Raw genomic sequence first — 17,770 nt, forward strand, 5'->3', positions numbered from 1 at the left:
CCTCCAATAACAATGGATGCAGCAAAATGGAGCTGCAACCAACCTGCATGTTGAAAGAATCCGTTTTCAATACAGATGATCTCAGTGCCAATTACGGGAGGAGATAACTCTAATCTTATGTCCTTACAACAACCTTTGTTCATCAGTATGTTCAATAATGCCCATAAACGTTATGAACAATGAATGGGACCGAGCTAGTTGGCTGTGCGGTTGGGATCGCCTTCCTGTGAGATGGAATTTGGGAGATGGTGGGTTCGAATCCCACCGTCGACAGCCCTGGAAATGGTTTTCCTTTGTTTCCTATTTTAACACTAGGCCAATGCTGGAACTGTAACTGAGACTGTACCTTAAGGCCATGGCCGATACCTTCCGAATCCTAGCTCTTTCGCATACTTGCGTCCCCTAAAACCTTCGAAGTGTTAGTGCGACTTTAGACCACTAGCAAAAAACGTATGGCACGTTATGGTGAAAAGTTTGGACAGATACTCTGCCTCCGCAACGAAATAACATTCCAGTGTCCTTTGTTTTGCCCTATACGGAGGATACACGAGGAAGAGGTCTGAATCTTCGAGCAATAAAGGTATTAAAAAAAGAAATAGAAGAGTCATGGAGGGTGTGTTTTATGAATACTACAAGACCTCACAATTCTAATAAGGTCAGCGTCAGAAAAGAACAGCAATTGACCAAGAGAGATCAAATAGGAAATATGTTTTGTTTTTTGTTTTTCTGCTAGTGGTTTAACGTAGCACTAACACATCGAAGATTTTTAGCGTCGCAAAGATGGGAAACTGCTAGGTTCGAGAAGGTAGCGGGCGTGGCCTTAATTAGGGTTTCGCATTTTCACAACAGGTAAAATCTTTTCTATCTCATCGTCCCCGAACAAAGAGAGCAAAAAGTTAAGAAACGAAAATCAATAAAAAATATGAAGATGCCGTATTAAACCGGATCGATAGTGTTGGTGATTGTTTTTATAAATAATACTAATGTTGATAGCTAACGTCGTACTTACTACTTTTACTCTTTTTGGAGAAGCCGAGGTGCCGGAATTTAGTCCCGCGGGAGTTTCTTACGTGCCAGTAAATCTACCCACACGAGGCTGACGTATTTGAGTACCATACTGAGCCAGGATCGAACCTGCCAAGTTGGGTCAGAAGGCCAGCGTCTCAACCGTCTAAGCCACTCAGCCCGGCGATAGTTGTTATAAGAAGTACAAACTTGGCAACCATCCTCTCTTAACACTAATCAGAGGAAGAATGAAAGGGGTCTGACCCATCGAATCAATATCGATATCAGCAAAAGGAAGGAGGGCCACTAAAGGTGTGAAAATAAGAAAAATTCCTCAGTTTCACAAAACTTACCGTCAGGGTAAGATTTGACCAAAGAAGGTCTGATAAGAAAGATAAAAGTGAGGAGCCTGACATAAGTAAGAGGAAGCAATATCAGACGCAGCTAGAGGACCTGTTGTTACCAACACATGCTGCCAAGTTGAGAGCCCATGGGGATTCCCCCTCAGTCGCCCCTTACCGTGGATGTAATCTACAGCCCGCTCTACAGGGATAGAACGCTGAGGTAAGGATAGTGTTAAGTAATGTCACTCAGAGCACCAGTGCGTTTGGATGTTTTGAAAGGTGCTACTCATAGGGCCAGTCGTGCTGTAATTGCACTTTCTGACCCAGCGAGGAGAGCAATGGCGAACTACCTCATTGCCAGTACCCATCAACATGGTCTCCCTATAATCGTATAATATTTGGTGATGCTATCAGAGAATCCATCCGACCTCTGGATTGAAGATATAACAGACCAGCTCCATCGTGTTAGTACGACGTGAAATTCAAAGTCAAGAAAAATATATTTAAAGTGACTAGAGTGAAATACAAAGCTGTGTCTACATTATGCTGTTTGGTGGTGTGCTCCGAGTCAGTTCACTGTAAAATGTATCAAGTCGACGACAAGCCATGGAATTGTAAATATTTTCAAGAATCAAAAGCTTGAAATCCCAGACTGTCCTTTGTGCAGACGGTTTCGAAGAAAGATGACTTTCTTTGTGGGGAGGAGTGGAGTGGGAATGGCTGTGGTGGGGGTGTTGTTACAGTAGTGTATGCCAGAGGTAGATGTCCCAGACACAGTTGAGTGCAAGTGTAAGCGGGCGGTACGACCAGCCACTTTCTCTGCTCCAGTGTCCCCACGTGCCTCTTGCGGCAAAACGTGCAGACCATTTAGCACAGGTAAGGCAATACAGTACAGTCCTAAAGTAAGAATGTCAAGCAGGTGGCTCGTTTTCTTCTGAAGGTTTTGGTAACATTTACCCAGCAACGTGGACTGATTGAGCCCTGTACACTATTTTATCATCCTTGTAAGTAATTTCACAGTATTAACAGTGTTGTACATAAAAATTCGGTTCGACTGTAAACTGTTCCAAACAAAAATCAAGAAGATTTTCAATCGTATTTTCGTCTTTGCTTTTCTCGTTACTTGTGTGACATACTTGAGGATAAAAAGGCTAATTATATATTTTATGAAACTCAATAATATTATATATGTTGAAGAAAACAGGAACTGTAATTTATTGGAAATTATTTAGCCTAATTCGTGCAGGGTAGAGTGGCGGTTTAGAGAATATTCTAAAAATGAATTATCAATCATCTCTGTTATCGATAAAATTTACTTTCTGTCGTATATCAATGTTCGTACGAAAAATAATACCGGAAACAGTTACAATTTTCGATGCTTTAATCTTTTTATTAGTACTTCCTCCTATATGATTTCATCAGTAATACCAACCGATCGTCATTTTCTATTCCCTACGCTATATAAACATGTTTACATGTGATGTGACAAATACACTTAGAAAGCAGTCAATAAGGGGTACTAACCATCGGACTAAATTGTAAATGAAAGGATGGAACGAGTTGGTGAAGAGGAGGTCATTTCCACCCTCCTCCTCTCCAGCTATAATAAATTTTCGCTATCTCATCTATCAAATCCAGTACATTTAGAAGTATAATTTACGAATGGTGGTGGTGCTTATTACTTTTTTAAGAGGTGTACATGTGGGCCACCATCTCCCCGTAATTCCAGTCACAGGAAAAGCAGAAAGCAGAAGGAAGGGGAGGACCATGAAGGTCTCGCAACATTAGTACTGTTGGGGTCTGAAGAGTAAGACTGAACCAAAGGAACAGTCTTCGATATTAACACAGAGGCTGCCTGGCCGAGGAGGTAAAGGCGTCCTCAGTTCACCCGGAAGGATGTGGGTTCGATTCCCAGTCAGGAAGTCAACAAATTTAAGAAAGATTTCCACTTCCGGAGGTGCACATGGCCCTGACGTTCACTCATCCTACACCAGAAATGAGTGCCAGGTTAAATCCTCGGGACGAAGGCGGCCGGTCATATAGCTAACCACTCTACCGCACTAAATGTGGAGGTTACTTATGGTGGAAACCTTTACCTTCCACACCTCCAAGGGCCTTCATTACCTGTATGGAGTTGACTTTACTTTGTACCATCTGAAGACTGAATGTTATCCAATTTCTTACACTCTAATTAGTAACCACAAAACTATTCACTAGCTTTCAACAAATTTGTCATTATACTCATACGTAGGAATATTCTTTAGCGGCCTGACAGTGGAGTGGGATTTTCTCCGTATTCTAACCAAGGTGACTGCTGCTCGAATCCCAGCCAATGCATGTGTGATTTTAGAAATAAAATGGCATAACCCTGTGATACAGATTATATTAAAAAAGGAGACCCCGCGACTATGATTACGATATCAACAGTTACATTCATGTGTGCATTTCAATATTCTTTCCTATCACTTCAAGTTCGGTCAGTTAATTGAGGATTCAAGTTTTCCACACCAATGTTTATGGCATTTCAATAAACCGACGGTGACGATGAGATAGAACAGAGCTAGGACTGGGAAAGAAGCGACCGTGCTCTCAATTAAGGTGCAGCACCAGCATTTGCCTGGTGTGCAAATGATAAATCACGGAAACCCATCTTGAGGGCTGTTGAGAGTCGGGTTCGAACCTACTACATCCCTGATCTACGCCAACAGTAACACGCCTCGAACCGCATAGCCACCTCACTCAGATTTTGGTTTCGTTTAATAAAATTAATAATAATAATAATAATAATAATAATAATAATAATAATACTAGCTTGCTCTTACGTACGTGGACATGAATTTACCAAGTTTACGGTACTCTCAGGGATGGTGTATATATTAGTTTCGTAACTGTCGTCGAAAGGGACACCTTGCTATTTGCTTTACGTCGCACCGACACAGATATGTCTTATGGCGACGATGGGATAGGAAAGGCCTAGGAAGTGGAAGGAAGTGGCTGTGGCCTTAATTAAGGTACAGCCCCGGCATTTGCCTGGTGTAAAAATGGGAAACCACGGAAAACCATCTTCAGGACTGCCGATCTCCCGATTACTGGATATTGGCCGCACTTAAGCGACTAGGGACACCTTGAGTCAGTGGAACTGTCATATTCAGCCTAATCGGCATTTAAGAAGGGTACTTACGGAAGACATGGACTCTTGAAGATAGCTGAAGTATCGTGCTTATAAAGTCGGAAAGCAAGATACAACGGCCAATATTAATGCAAGCAGCTGTTTTGGACAAACCTCGCACAACTGTTCTGAAATAGTGAAGGTTGTGAAGCGTACTGTTTCACTTAGATGAAAGTTGTGCCTCATAATGCCGTTCCACCATTCACCCTCCGTTTCATACGGAATAGAACAAGCAGTCACTAAAGGAAGTCAAATAGGAAAGATGATAGAGGGAACTTGGCTGAAGTAAGTGGAAGGAATATCTGGCTCAGCTATAAGCCTTGTGTTTACCATCCCGCGCTCCCAAGATGTGGGTCCGTCGGGGTTGCCCCTTTAGTCACCTGTTACGACAGACTGGGGATGTCAGGGATGTATTTTCTTCCACACACACAGAAGGGTTTTAAGGGAGGTGATGTGTGATTTGCGGTAGGTGTTTTAGATAGACACATACGCCTATTGTGAAGACACAGTAGGAAAAAAGAACAAAGGAGCCTTAAAAAGGGAAACAGTACAAAGTAGCGAGTTCAACCAAACAAAGGGGGTGGGAGAGAGGGAGCATTCTATCGCATATCCTTGAAACAACTCGTCACAGGTTACTTTTGTTTGATTTAATTTTGTTGACGGAATGAAAGAATGATAGACTTGATCTAATATTCAGCTTCGAAATACTCGTGTTTCACCATGATCCAAGGGACCTTGAGCAATCTTTAATACTTAGGCCCGCATTCACCATCGTCAGTTACTTTTTCTGTTATCCTGGATTTCCAAAACTCGGATAATGTCATTACTTCGGACAATGCTCACTTCTGTATTCACCACAGGATTTATTATCTCGATTTACGAAAACTATGTTTTCGTTTCAATCTGAATTTCAACCTTAAATATTTCGAAATGACGCACATAAAACAAATGACTACGTGCTGCCGCCACTATCGAAATGTAAACAAGTTTCAATTTCATTCGGGGTTTGCAAATAATTGATCATAAATTATGTCCGCTATTGGTCAGAAACGAAGAAGGAAACTTATTATGACTCTCCACGAGGATAGTTATTGAATTGGGTGACAGAAAGCATTAACATCATTGGAAAAAAGAAAACAACTTATAGCCTACACATAGCATATTTCACTCAGAAATAAGGCAGAATTCCTTAATTCATTAAAAAGTCATCCAGTCGTGTACCGTACAAGATATAATTGAGAACTCATCTTAGGCCCAACTTTGCGTTGGGGATTCCAGGTTATGTTCGATCATGGATAACATTGACAATGTCGAAGCTTTAGATCAAATATGTTTCAAAATCAGTGTCATCGTAGTCTTCAAAGTATGTAGCGCTTTCTTTACATCCCCCTAGGACGTTTTATTGCATAATCTGGTTATATTCATCGCTGATCTGATTTTCTTTTAGTTATATATTCCAGCCGCCTACAGGTTGCCATCTTGAAAGGCTTTTCTAAGATTTTCTGTTATACTGGCCAAACTTTCTCCGGTAAAATTTTAAACCTAGCTAATGCCCGGTATCCGACATATTGTTGTTGGTGAGTACAGGTATACCTGTTATCTCGGTTTTTTTCAACTTTAAACCAAGCTTTTACTCGCGTTGGAGAATACGGAACTTAATGCAAAAAGGGATATCTATGATGTTACTATATCTGTGCAATCAGGAATCGTGGTGATTGTGGTGATTATTTCTTAAGGGATTTACAAATGGAAAACATATTCCTCTTAACTCTAATAGAGCGAGTTTCTCCCATGGGTTGGCCGGCAGGCGCGCCCAGCTTATCTACCTCCCGTTGACTTATCACTTCCCGTTGCACAGTGCAGGTCAACGTGTATTAAGTGTTCATCTGTCGCTCCAGCTGTTTTCGAGTTGTTACGTGTTACTTCGGGGTATAATTCTCGTAATGCCTCCACATATGTACACGGCAGAGAAAAGGTTATTTATGTACGAAAACTACTGTATGTGAAAACGGAGTCTTGCAGGGAAGTCGTTGGCAATTTGTAACACAATTTCCAGGTGTACGCCCTCCACACAGAGAGACCGTGAGGAAACTCGTAAACAAATTGAGAGGAACTGGTTCTTTACTCGATAAGAAGTGTTAAAAAAAACGTGTGCTTAACGAGAAAAAAGTAAATGAAATCGCAGAAAAATTATAGCACATGCCTAAAAAATCTCTAAGACGACTTGTACAAGAAGCCGCGGTTTCGAAGAGCTCATCGTGGCGGGATACAAAAATGTTAAAATTGAAGCAATTACGTACAATCTTATTTTCTTAATTCTTAATTACTAATTTTCTTAATGCTTATTTTGTTCATTGTGATTGCTGTTGCATGTCATGCACGAATAAAGTGAGCGAAGTGTTGTGCTTGTTGCTATGCCGCAGAGCGGGGAGTGGTGAGTCAACGGGAGGCAGATAAACTGGGCGCACCTGCCGGCCAACCAATGAGAGAAACTCGCTGTAATATATAAAAAACAAGATATCGACGAAAGAAAATAGTATTAAGACCTAGAAAACCTAATACCATCGAGGTTGGAACAGAGCATGTGTTAACCAAGGTAGGTCTGATAGGAAAAACAGAGGTGAGGAGCCTGGCACACGCAAATAGAAAACCCAGGCTCACCCAGAGGCTCAAAATCCAACTCATGCTCCCTAACTGAGACAATTTTTAGTTGCCATTGACGACAGGGAAGGGAGTGGATGTGCAGTTCTGAGAGGGTGGGATGAATTGTTTTAACATCGCACTAACTCTGATAGGTTTCCGGCGAGATGGATTGCAGTATAAATCAGAGGTTCTCGAAATATTATGGGAAGGTACCCTTCAATGAAGTTCAGTGAACCCCTACAAAAAATCCCAAAATGATAGGTTTTAAAAATATGAGTACCTGGCTAATTATTGATGAATTTTTAATTCATTATAAATCGTTCTTTTAAATACACGTCGTAAATAAGACGAGGTTGTGAAATTAAATACATTTTTATAACACATCAACACATCACAAGGAAATTAAGTGCTTGTGTCTATATCAAGTATACTAAATTATAACAAAGTAACATAGGATACCCTGCGTGTATGAATGTTTCACAAAACGCTAGATTTCAGCCTCAATATCAAATTAATAAATAAGGATGAACAATTTTCGATCTTAATTCTGGAATTCAGACATTGCGAACAATCAACATTTCGATGGGATGTGTGTGTCTGCATGGCGTGACGCAGTTTTCTGATGTGTCCTAGTCCAGTTTTCAAGCAAAGCATGGCTCCACGTACATATACATATTTAACTTTCCTCGTATTTACTTCCATATTTCAATTTTACTTCATTTTTTCCCTGGAGGCTGATCGCGTTCCACATTAGAAGTCTCAGGCGTACCACAGTTTAAGAACCACTTGTCTAAATTATTCCGAAAAAGTAAAGTGCTAAAGGCCATCTTCCTAATATAGCGCATGGTTGTCATGCAAATTGTTTCATATTGTTCTAATTATAGACGTACATATACACAACCGTTCGCCTGTGTACACTAAAGCTAATAGAGTAAAATTTCGTCAACTCGCTTTTCCTGTGGCATATTAGTATTCCCTTTCACTTGGAGACATGTAAATTACAATATAACGATAGAAAGGGAAATCGAGAAATGTGCATCAGAGAATGCGTGACTTCTATTATAGGGTACCTTACGGCGCTTCGGTAAATTAAATAATTATATCTATTTTATATTAGGAAGACCATTAGAATTTTAGTCATAATGAGCGAGCGCCTTGATCGTGCGGTTAGGCGCGTGCGGTTGTGAGCTTACATTCGGGAGACAGTGGATTCGAATCACACCGTCGGCAGCCCCGAAGATGGTTTTCTGTGGTTTCCCATTTCAACACCAGCCAAATGCTCTACCTTAATTACGGCCACGGCCGCTACCTTCCCTTTACCATCCTTCCGTCGCTGAAAACCTTCGATGTGTTTAATGCGATGTTAAACAAGTAGCAAAAATGAAATAGAAATAATAATGCTTGCACATTAAAACCTCGTAATCTGCCTTGTACAAGGCAGGATGAATGACCCACGTGATAAAATGCTGGCGTATTTGATCCCAGTTAAGTCCGCTACTGTTTGAAAGAGCTCAAATAAGCCAGGCTCGTATCGGTAGATATACCGCCACGTAAAAGAACTCCTGCGGTACAAACCTTCCACCATTTCCATGCCTCCGCATTTAGCGGGACGTAAAACCAATCAAGAAAAGCAGTCATCTCCATTGCTTCCGGCTCGATGCCTAATAGTTAGCATGCTGGCCTTTGGCCCAAGTAGCCCTGGATTCGATTCCCGGTCGGGTCGGGGATTTTAACTTTCATTAGTTAACTCCTATGGCTCGGGGGATGGTGTCTGTGCCGTCTTCAGCATTACAGTTCGTCATAGGTAGGGCTCCATTTTCACTATACTGCTTCAGCTCGAAAAACCTGCACCAGGCCTCCCCAGAGATCACACGCTATTATTATTATTATTATTATTATTATTATTATTATTATTATTATTATTATTGTTATTATTATTATTATTATCTCCTTACCGGTTATGAAAGGCTTAGAAGGAGAAGAAGGTAAAGCGTCCACTCAGCCTAGGGAGGTCAACTGAGTAAAGGGGTGTTCGATTCCCACCTCAACCATTCTCGAAATAGTTTTCCGTGGTTTCGCCACTTCTCCTCCAGGGAAATGCCGAGGTGTTACCTAACTTAAGGCCACGGCCGCTTCCTTCCCTCTTTCTTGTCTCTCTCTTCAAATCTTCCCATCCCCCTCCACACACACACAAGGCCCCTGTTCAGCATAACAGGTGAGACCACCTGGGCGAGGAGCTGGTCCTCCTTCCCAGTTGTATCCCCACGCTCCAGGACACTATCCTTGAGGCGGTATAGGTGGGATACCTCTCTGAGTCCGAGTGAAAATCCAAACTTGGATGGTTAAACAGATTAAGAAAGAAAGAAAGAAAGAAAGAAAGAAGGAAGGAAGGAAGGAAGGAACATATTCAATTGGTGAGGATGTTTCTCTAGCACACAAGTCTTGAATCTGAATCAAATTTGGTATAGAAAAGTGTGCAACTTGCTTATCTCGACTGCATTGCATCCTGTCACTACTAGGCTCCCCTTAGGGTAAAAAAAAGGTTCGTGTTGTGTCGGTCACACGCGCACACAGGGGACTGCAGCAACGCAGATTCATTATAGCTGGGCATGTCGGTTTGGACAGTACGCCTGCACTAGTGGCACATTCGCATGTGATGTATTAGGAGCTGGAATAACTATCCAGGGAGTTGAATTGTCAGTTACTACCTACAACAAAAGCCCAAGATGATCGTACAGGTGCGTACACAGGACAAGGTTCATGTTTACATGCAGTGAACAATTCACGATGCATATCAACAAACCAATGACATAACTAACATGTGCGGTCTATACAGACCACAAGGCCTTGTCTCTGAGAGAAATTTTATACCGTGGCTTTCTACCGCTTATTTAATCACCTCAGCGAGAACATTTCCTAATCTTTCGGAACTTGTTATATCAGGCAAACGCAATATTAACAATCGATTACTGCTGTAGTTGTGGTTTATTGTCGGGCTTCTTGGCTCAATGGCCAGCGTAGCTGCCTTTGGTTAGCAGGGTCCTGGGTTGATTCCCAGTCGAAACTGCGTATTTTGTGACATCTGGTTAATTCCTCGGGTTCAGGAACTGGGTATTTGTGTTCGTCTTATTACACAACGCCTCATACTCTACCAACCACCATGAAAGGCATCCGACCGTAGAAACGGACCAAATTCACATGTAGTGCCGGCTGCAAATAATTGGGAAAAAGCCAGAAGAATAATAAGACTATGTGTATCACAAGCGAGGTACCGAAAGTAGTGGTGATTACAATTATCCATTACAATTTGTACAATGTGTACTGTACAATTTGATAATCACTTTCCTTTAACTATAACTAGAAGGGGAAAAGGAATCTGAGCAAAACTAAACGGGAAAGCCATGGGAATTGTGAAAATAAACGGATAATGGCACAAGTAAGACAAAATAATGTAACATTCAGTTACTGTATGAAACCCCGGGACTGCCAACGCATGCTCCCAAGTAGAAAGATTCTAGGGATATTCCGCGGCCGAATAACTGAAAGAAAGAAAGAAAGAAAGAAAGAAAGAAAGACAGACAGGACAAAGAAAAGTAATAGTGACTATGGTGATTATTGTATTTAGGGGAAATATAACGTGATAATCATTCCCTCTCAACACTAACCATAGGAAACGAAGGAATAATTTCGACACTTTGAAGGTTTCGCCAAAAGAACAAATAAAGTAAACTCGTGTCTTCATCCTGAAGTATAATAATTTCGTGTGGCTATTTCTAGCCGAGTGTAGCCCTTGTAAGGCAGACCCTCCAATGAGGGTGGGCGGCATCTGCCATTTGTAGGTAACTGCGTGTTATTGTGGTGGAGGATAGTGTTATGTGTGGTGTGTGAGTTGCAGGGATGTTGGGGACAGCACAAACACCCAGCCCCCGGACCATTGGAATTAACCAATTAAGGTTAAGGTTAAAATCCCCAACCCGGCCGGGAATCGAACCCGGGACCCTCTGAACCGAAGGCCAGTACGCTGACCATTCGGCCAACGAGTCGGACATCCTGAAGTGGTGCAGCTCTTTTCAGGCACACGTTTAATGGAGGTAAGCTGCATGTATCATTTCAACCACATACCAGAACTCCTGCCAGTTTTTTTTTTTAATTTTCGCCAAAAGAAAATGAAGAACCTTGAAAGATGTGAAAATGATAGGTTGCCTAAACCTCGCAGACCTAATATCGTGGAAGACAGAAAAAACAATAGTTGAGTAAGGGAGTTATAATAGAAGAGATTGAATTGGGAGCTTCCCAAAAATTAATGGTGATAGTTATTGATTTTAAGGAAATAAAACTAGAGCACCATCCTCTTCAATCACTAATTAGAGAGAAAAGAGAAATAATACCGATCCTTCAAAAAATGTTATCGCAAGAGAAAGGGAAGGCTAGTGGCTTTACGTCGCACCGACACAGATAGGTCTTATGGCGACGATGGGATAGAAAAGGCCTAGAAGTTGGAAGGAAGCGGCCGTGGCCTAAATTAAGGTACAGCCTCAGCATGTGCTTGGTGTGAAAATCGGAAACCACGGAAAACCTTCTTCAGACCTGCTGACAGTGGGATTCGAATTCATTATCTCCCGGATGCAAGCTGACAGCTGCGCGCCTCTAACCGCACGACCAACTCGCCCGGTAGAAAGGGAAGGACCACGAAGAGTGTGAGAATGCAAGACTCCCTAGGCCTCGCAAAACTAAAACTGTCGGAGTCACAAGAGAAGACATGGGGAGCCCGGATAGGAAAAGGTAAATTTGGGAGACTGGCGTAAGTAAGTGGAAGTATTGCCACGTTACTTTCGTTGATCTGTCTCAGTTTCATCCTTGGCTTTGATGATATGAAAGTGGCTGAGGTATGAGCGACGCTAATATGCCATTACTTATGCAGCCAGTCCCTGTAATGAATAGCGTGAACATTTCCCTCGTAGGGTCGGTTGGCGCGAGCATTTCACTGGGCTTGGCAAACTGATAAGTAATAAATTCTATCTCGGTTAGGAAAGCAACGGGAAACTATCTCATTTCCCTAGTATGCCTCAGAGCCTACCATGCATCTTGCATCCTACCAAGTATTGAATTCGCGTCTCCCATTTTGATCTGCCTCTTCACCCACTAATATCAATCACATTGACCGCATGCAGTCATTTTTCTGTGCCAATGTTACAGCCAGAGTATGTCGAAACGTGAGCAGCAATCGGATACTGGATAAGTTACTCCTTCGCCCGATATTTACTCGCAAGAAAGTAGCTGCCCTATATTCCTATATAACACTGTTAACAGTTTATTTCATTCTCCTGAACCTGCATCCTTTTCCCTACATGTTCCAAATTGCAACACCAGGATAAATCCACCCCTTCATATTCCGTATTCTCGCCGTTCATTTGTTCAAAGAACTTTATTTATCCGCATTCCAACCCTCCTTGACACTTTATCTTCTGACGGGAACTTGTACGGTTTTTCTTCGTATGTCTCCTTTAATCGATTCTTCGCCTAGCTCATTTCCTTCATATTTCGTTTTTTCTCTTCTCATTGCTGTCCCCTCTATTGTACACAATGTAATATTTATTTTTTACTGTACTGTACCGTTACTTACATGTCATATCTGTTTGTATCTTACTATGCATACCTATAAGTTATTTTCTTAGTTTTACTTTCAATATTTAATTTCCCTCGTTTTTTTTATTTTGGTTATATGTTTTATTGTTGATGTTGTGTCCCAGCAGTTATTCTGTTATTTTTTTAATTTTCTTCCGCAACTTTTGTCATTAGATGAGTTTCCTTCATTGCCCTCTCATTTATTATTTTGTGTTTGCATTGTGCTACTCCATTGTAAATATATTTTTCATTGCGGAACTGTGTAATTCAGCTTATCGGTGTTTTGGTTTCCCGAATAAATAAATAAATAAATAAATAAATAAATAAATAAATAAATAAATAAATAAATAAATAAATAAATAATAAATAAATAAATAAATAAATACATACATAAATAAATAAATAAGTAAATAAATACTTTACTATTTAGTAATGTTGACTATTAGAATATTGTATTTCCAGCTCAACTCTTTTTGAATATAACTCACCAGACGTTAATCCATTTTTCTAATTTTAAATGCTTTCCCTATGTTCGTGTATTATTCTCCCATTTGCAACGGACCGATAACCTTGGATGAAATTCAGTACATAACGAAATGAAAGAAGTCTCACCTTCATTAATTAGCTTAGTATACAGTCCATTCTCTACCTTCATGCTAGTGTTAATGAGAAGTCGCCCTTGATTTATCAGACACCAGATGACGTAACAATTTTCATGATAACCTGACATGAACTGATGTCAGCGTCAAGGTCCAGTGAAAGAGGCCAAAGAACTCCAGATCCAGATTCTAAACGAAGAAATATAGATTGTTAGAAGGCTGCGACTGCTCCTCTATACTTAAATATTAGGTACCTACCTCCATGTATCAGTTGTAGAATGTCCGACTCATGATATTAATTTCACGGGTTCGATTCGGGCTGAGGTTATTGATTTTTAAAATGTTGGCACTTCATGTAATTGTTGTTGGCATGTCGAACGTTTAGGAAGTCGCACTTACGAAGTGTCATCTGAACAAATGAACTCATCCATCCATAGCAACCGTTCTGTAGATTTCCACTTTCGCTGCTCGATAGCAGCTCAATCGGAATATCGAATTTAGTAGGCAAGTTACCTAGATGGCACCACCTTAGAGGGCCTGTAACTCCGTATCCGAAGCCAAACGATTATTATTATTATTATTATTATTATTATTATTATTATTATTATTATTATTATTATTATTATTATTATTCGTTAGGCCCATTCATAGAGCAAGTTGGAACTTCTCCATTGGCTTCATGACTTTCGCCTTCCTATTCTTCCAAAATCTCTTCCTGAACTCACGGTGTTGTCTCTTTCGTTCTTCCGACCGCCATACACCAGTCCTGCTGCTAGTTTTGAACACAAATTTGTATTTATTTACTGAGGTCCTGAAGACTTGGCGATTTTCCATTATCTCTTTCACGATGTTCAATTCATTCAGGTCTCCTCTTCTTTCCTCCAGCCAACTTATTCTCCTGTTTTGGGAATTTGTTACATTGAATAACATTTTTGGGAGTCTATTATTATCCATCGTAAAAATGTGTCCAAAAAATATCAAACGTCTCCTCTGTACAGTACTGATGAAACCATTTGTGGAACTATAGAGGTCTGCAGTTCCCCTTTTAATTCAAATTCCATTTTCTTGTATGAGGTCGACTTTTTTCTAAGAATTTTACGTTTTTGTTTTCCAATATCTGCAATTTTAGAATGACATCCTAAAGTTAAGGATTCTGATGCATACATTATCTATATATATAAAATAAAAGTTTTGTCTGTACATTGCTCAGAATTTGAAAAGAATGGTATTTTTGTATCGATCATGTCCACAGTAACAAGGAAATGCAGTTTTTTACTTTTCCGTAATTTCTGTCTATCTATCTGTCTGTATGTTTGTACACGCATCACGAGAAAACGGCTGAGGAGAATTTAATAAAAATCGGTATGTAGAGTCGGGGGGTGAACCGCTACAATCTAGGCTATAAATTATTTTATTCACGCTGAGTGAAATGGTAGTTTAGGGAAAGGCCTAAAATTCAATTCTCAAATATTTATATTATTAGTGGTCATATCGATAAATATTGCATAACTAACGTTATATAGAATTAAATTTCTGATTATTTACGTCTTATGCATTTTTACCGTACCGGCTATGATAACACAGATATTCATGAATTTGGATTTTTGTTGCTAAGTCCATATCAACGCCGAGCCCCGACAAAATGGACAAACAGAATTTAATGAAAATCGGTATATAGAGTCGGGGAATAAGAAACTACAGTTTAAGCTATAGACAATGTTATTCACCTAGGTGAAATGGTAGTTTAGGGGAAGGCACCTAAAATTTAACTTTTAAATACCTATGTTCTTGGTCCTATGGAAAAGTACTACATAACAAAAGTTATAGAGATTATAATTTCCGATCATTTATGTTTTATTCAGTTTTACCGTACCGAATATGATAAGAGTGGTATTTCAGAACCGGAAGACAATAATGTAAAGGCCTACAATATCGAAAGCGCGTAACATAGATCAACAATAACATTACACTGATCGTTGTTTGTTGTAATGTTCTTTGTCTCTTATGCTGCCGCTCAACTCCGATAGATGGGATTACTGCTGCGTACCGAGTACAACAGCCTAACTGAATATTGGCGGGAAATAGCTGAGGAGTTAGATAACTTTCTTCTTTAGCATGCCAATCCTCTGGTTCATACATTTTCTGATACTGCTGGTACGTAACACACTGGTTCATCATAGTATGCCAGCTATTCGATACCTACTCTGACGCGCTGTTTTGAATGAGCAGTGTGCGCGCTTAAGTCAGAGGCTCAGTTAGTAGTAGTAGTATGAACTGGTCTGGAATTACAGTTTAGGCCTATTCCAAATTATAGTACCACAATTCACTAAATAACTCTAAAATTCAACCCTGAAAAGAGCCGTTTCTGAGGAAAAGCTCCTTCCTCTTCACTTTTATTAAATCTACATTAATTTTATTCCAAATTAACAGCGAAGATGTGGTGTCTTCTCTGGCTTGGAGGAAAAATTGCCTCCACGTCAGATAGTTCTTTCCCCCGCGAGTGTAGTGAATTGAGATATTCCGACTCATCGGGTACTCCCAGGAAACAGGTAAGTAAACGGGCATAGCTTTTTCCCTGGGACTATCCACTATTTGAACCCCCCCGCCGAAAAAAGGACGAAGATTGTTCACGGATGTCTGCGTCTTGGTCATTCCAGCTCTGTAGCTTTGGACTGTTAGTTCGGCAGCATAGTAGGCCTACTGTTCGTTAAAAGTGAGAAAATGTGTGGTTTTTCATTTGATCGAGTATTTCATATGAAGGCATTGTTTTTAATCGCGCCATTCCTACTGACGTCATTGTAATGACCCATGTTCATTTCAGTTGGGAAAACCACTAAGAGAGTCTTTCTGATAATCTATACAGGCAGGCGGAGAGTGAGTGTCTGCCATTATAATGAAAACTCCCCAACCTGATTGTGACTGACGGTAGGCAGGCTAGCCTACCATTACAATGAAAATTCCCTAATCCAGCCTTCATACGAGAAAAGACGTTGGTGACTTGCCCGTCGTGCTTCTAGGGCAACTTTAAGAGCTATGCAACTTAATACAATCTTGCTCACAACGTTTACACTACCTAACCTAGAATTCTGTATAAATTTTAGAATTCTGTAGCGAAGCACGGGTACATCAGCTAGTATATGTATATAATTCGCTGGGACCATCAAGGACCACGTTAAATCTTGTTGTATTTGACAATGAACTTTGCCATCTTCAGAGCCCAAATTTCCCTCATTGTTTGTGAGTGGTCCTGCTTACGCTCCTTTGTCCAAGGGGCTCTGCGGTTGCTCGTCTCGGTTTAGCCCTTTCGTCAATATTTTTTTGCGGAAGCGATCTCTGTTAAGGGCGTCTTCAGCTGAGATATGTAGCATTTGCAGGTCTTCCTTGGTATTTCTAAACCAGGAAATTTTGGTTTGGGGGATTGAATCAAAAAGTGAAAGATCTCTTTAGTTAACTTTCTTCCGTCCATTCTTTTCAGATGACCGTAAAATCGTGCCCGTCTTTTTCAGATTGTGTCGGTAATTTTCTCTATTTTACTGTAGACTTTCTCGTTGGAGCTCTTTTGATGGATTCCATTTCTGTACTTTGATCCCAGGATTCCTCTCACAATTTTGCGCTCTTTTTTCTCCAGTTCTTGAAATAGTCCTTTGTTGGCATTATTATTATTATTATTATTATTATTATTATTATTATTATTATTATTATTATTATCAATGATCAGAGAGGTCAATGAGTCCCACCATCGCTCATGGCTGAAACAGGTTCTCATGTTTACAGATTACGTACTTTGAGTTTCTAGACAATGGCTAGTTGGATGTCCAAGGTGCATTCTGGACGATCTGTTTAGGTCGCTAGAAAACCGCGCCTTCAAACATCGCCTAGTTATAAGAATGGAAACATTCCTTTTCGTCTACACGAGCGTTTTTACGGCGGGCTTCCTTGGTGTTTTAAAAGCTACAGGCGGTGGAAATGCCTTCAGAGGCGTTGAAATTGCTGGCAGTAGGAACGCGAACCGATCTACAAGAGAAGTAACAGGCTGTTTAACAGCTTCCGCATTGTACTGTATCTATCGTCTGCTGGAGTAATACTCGTCCTCACATCGGTATCACGTTTAACATTGTTATCATTAACACCCACATAGTAAAGTTGTTCATCGAATGAAGAAACAGACATTCTATTGAACTGAAAGAGCTCATCTCGATACATTCTATGTTTACCGAACACGGGATTAAATTATCCTGTTGAAAGACCATTAGATAATACGGCGTGAGTCTATCAACGTTTCTTTTCACGAAATCCTTTTTTTTTTTTACGAATTTCTTCAATCAAAATTGAAGGTGGACTCAGATACGCTAGCCTCGTGTCAGTAGGTTTTAAGAAGGTAAGGG

General features: G+C 40.4%; 1 protein-coding gene across 1 annotated transcript in view; it reads left to right on the top strand.

Moving 5' to 3' along the window:
- Positions 1-2,149: 2,149 nt before the first annotated feature.
- The window catches only part of LOC136875028 (facilitated trehalose transporter Tret1-2 homolog), a 385,514-nt gene continuing 369,893 nt past the window's right edge, over positions 2,150-17,770 (top strand). The window contains exon 1 of the mRNA XM_068228023.1: positions 2,150-2,225. The gene's annotated coding sequence lies outside the window, so the exon portion shown is untranslated. The remainder of the gene's footprint in view (positions 2,226-17,770) is intronic.

This window comes from Anabrus simplex, chromosome 1 (assembly GCF_040414725.1).
Source record: "Anabrus simplex isolate iqAnaSimp1 chromosome 1, ASM4041472v1, whole genome shotgun sequence".
In the NCBI taxonomy this organism is placed as follows: Eukaryota; Metazoa; Arthropoda; class Insecta; order Orthoptera; family Tettigoniidae; genus Anabrus; species Anabrus simplex.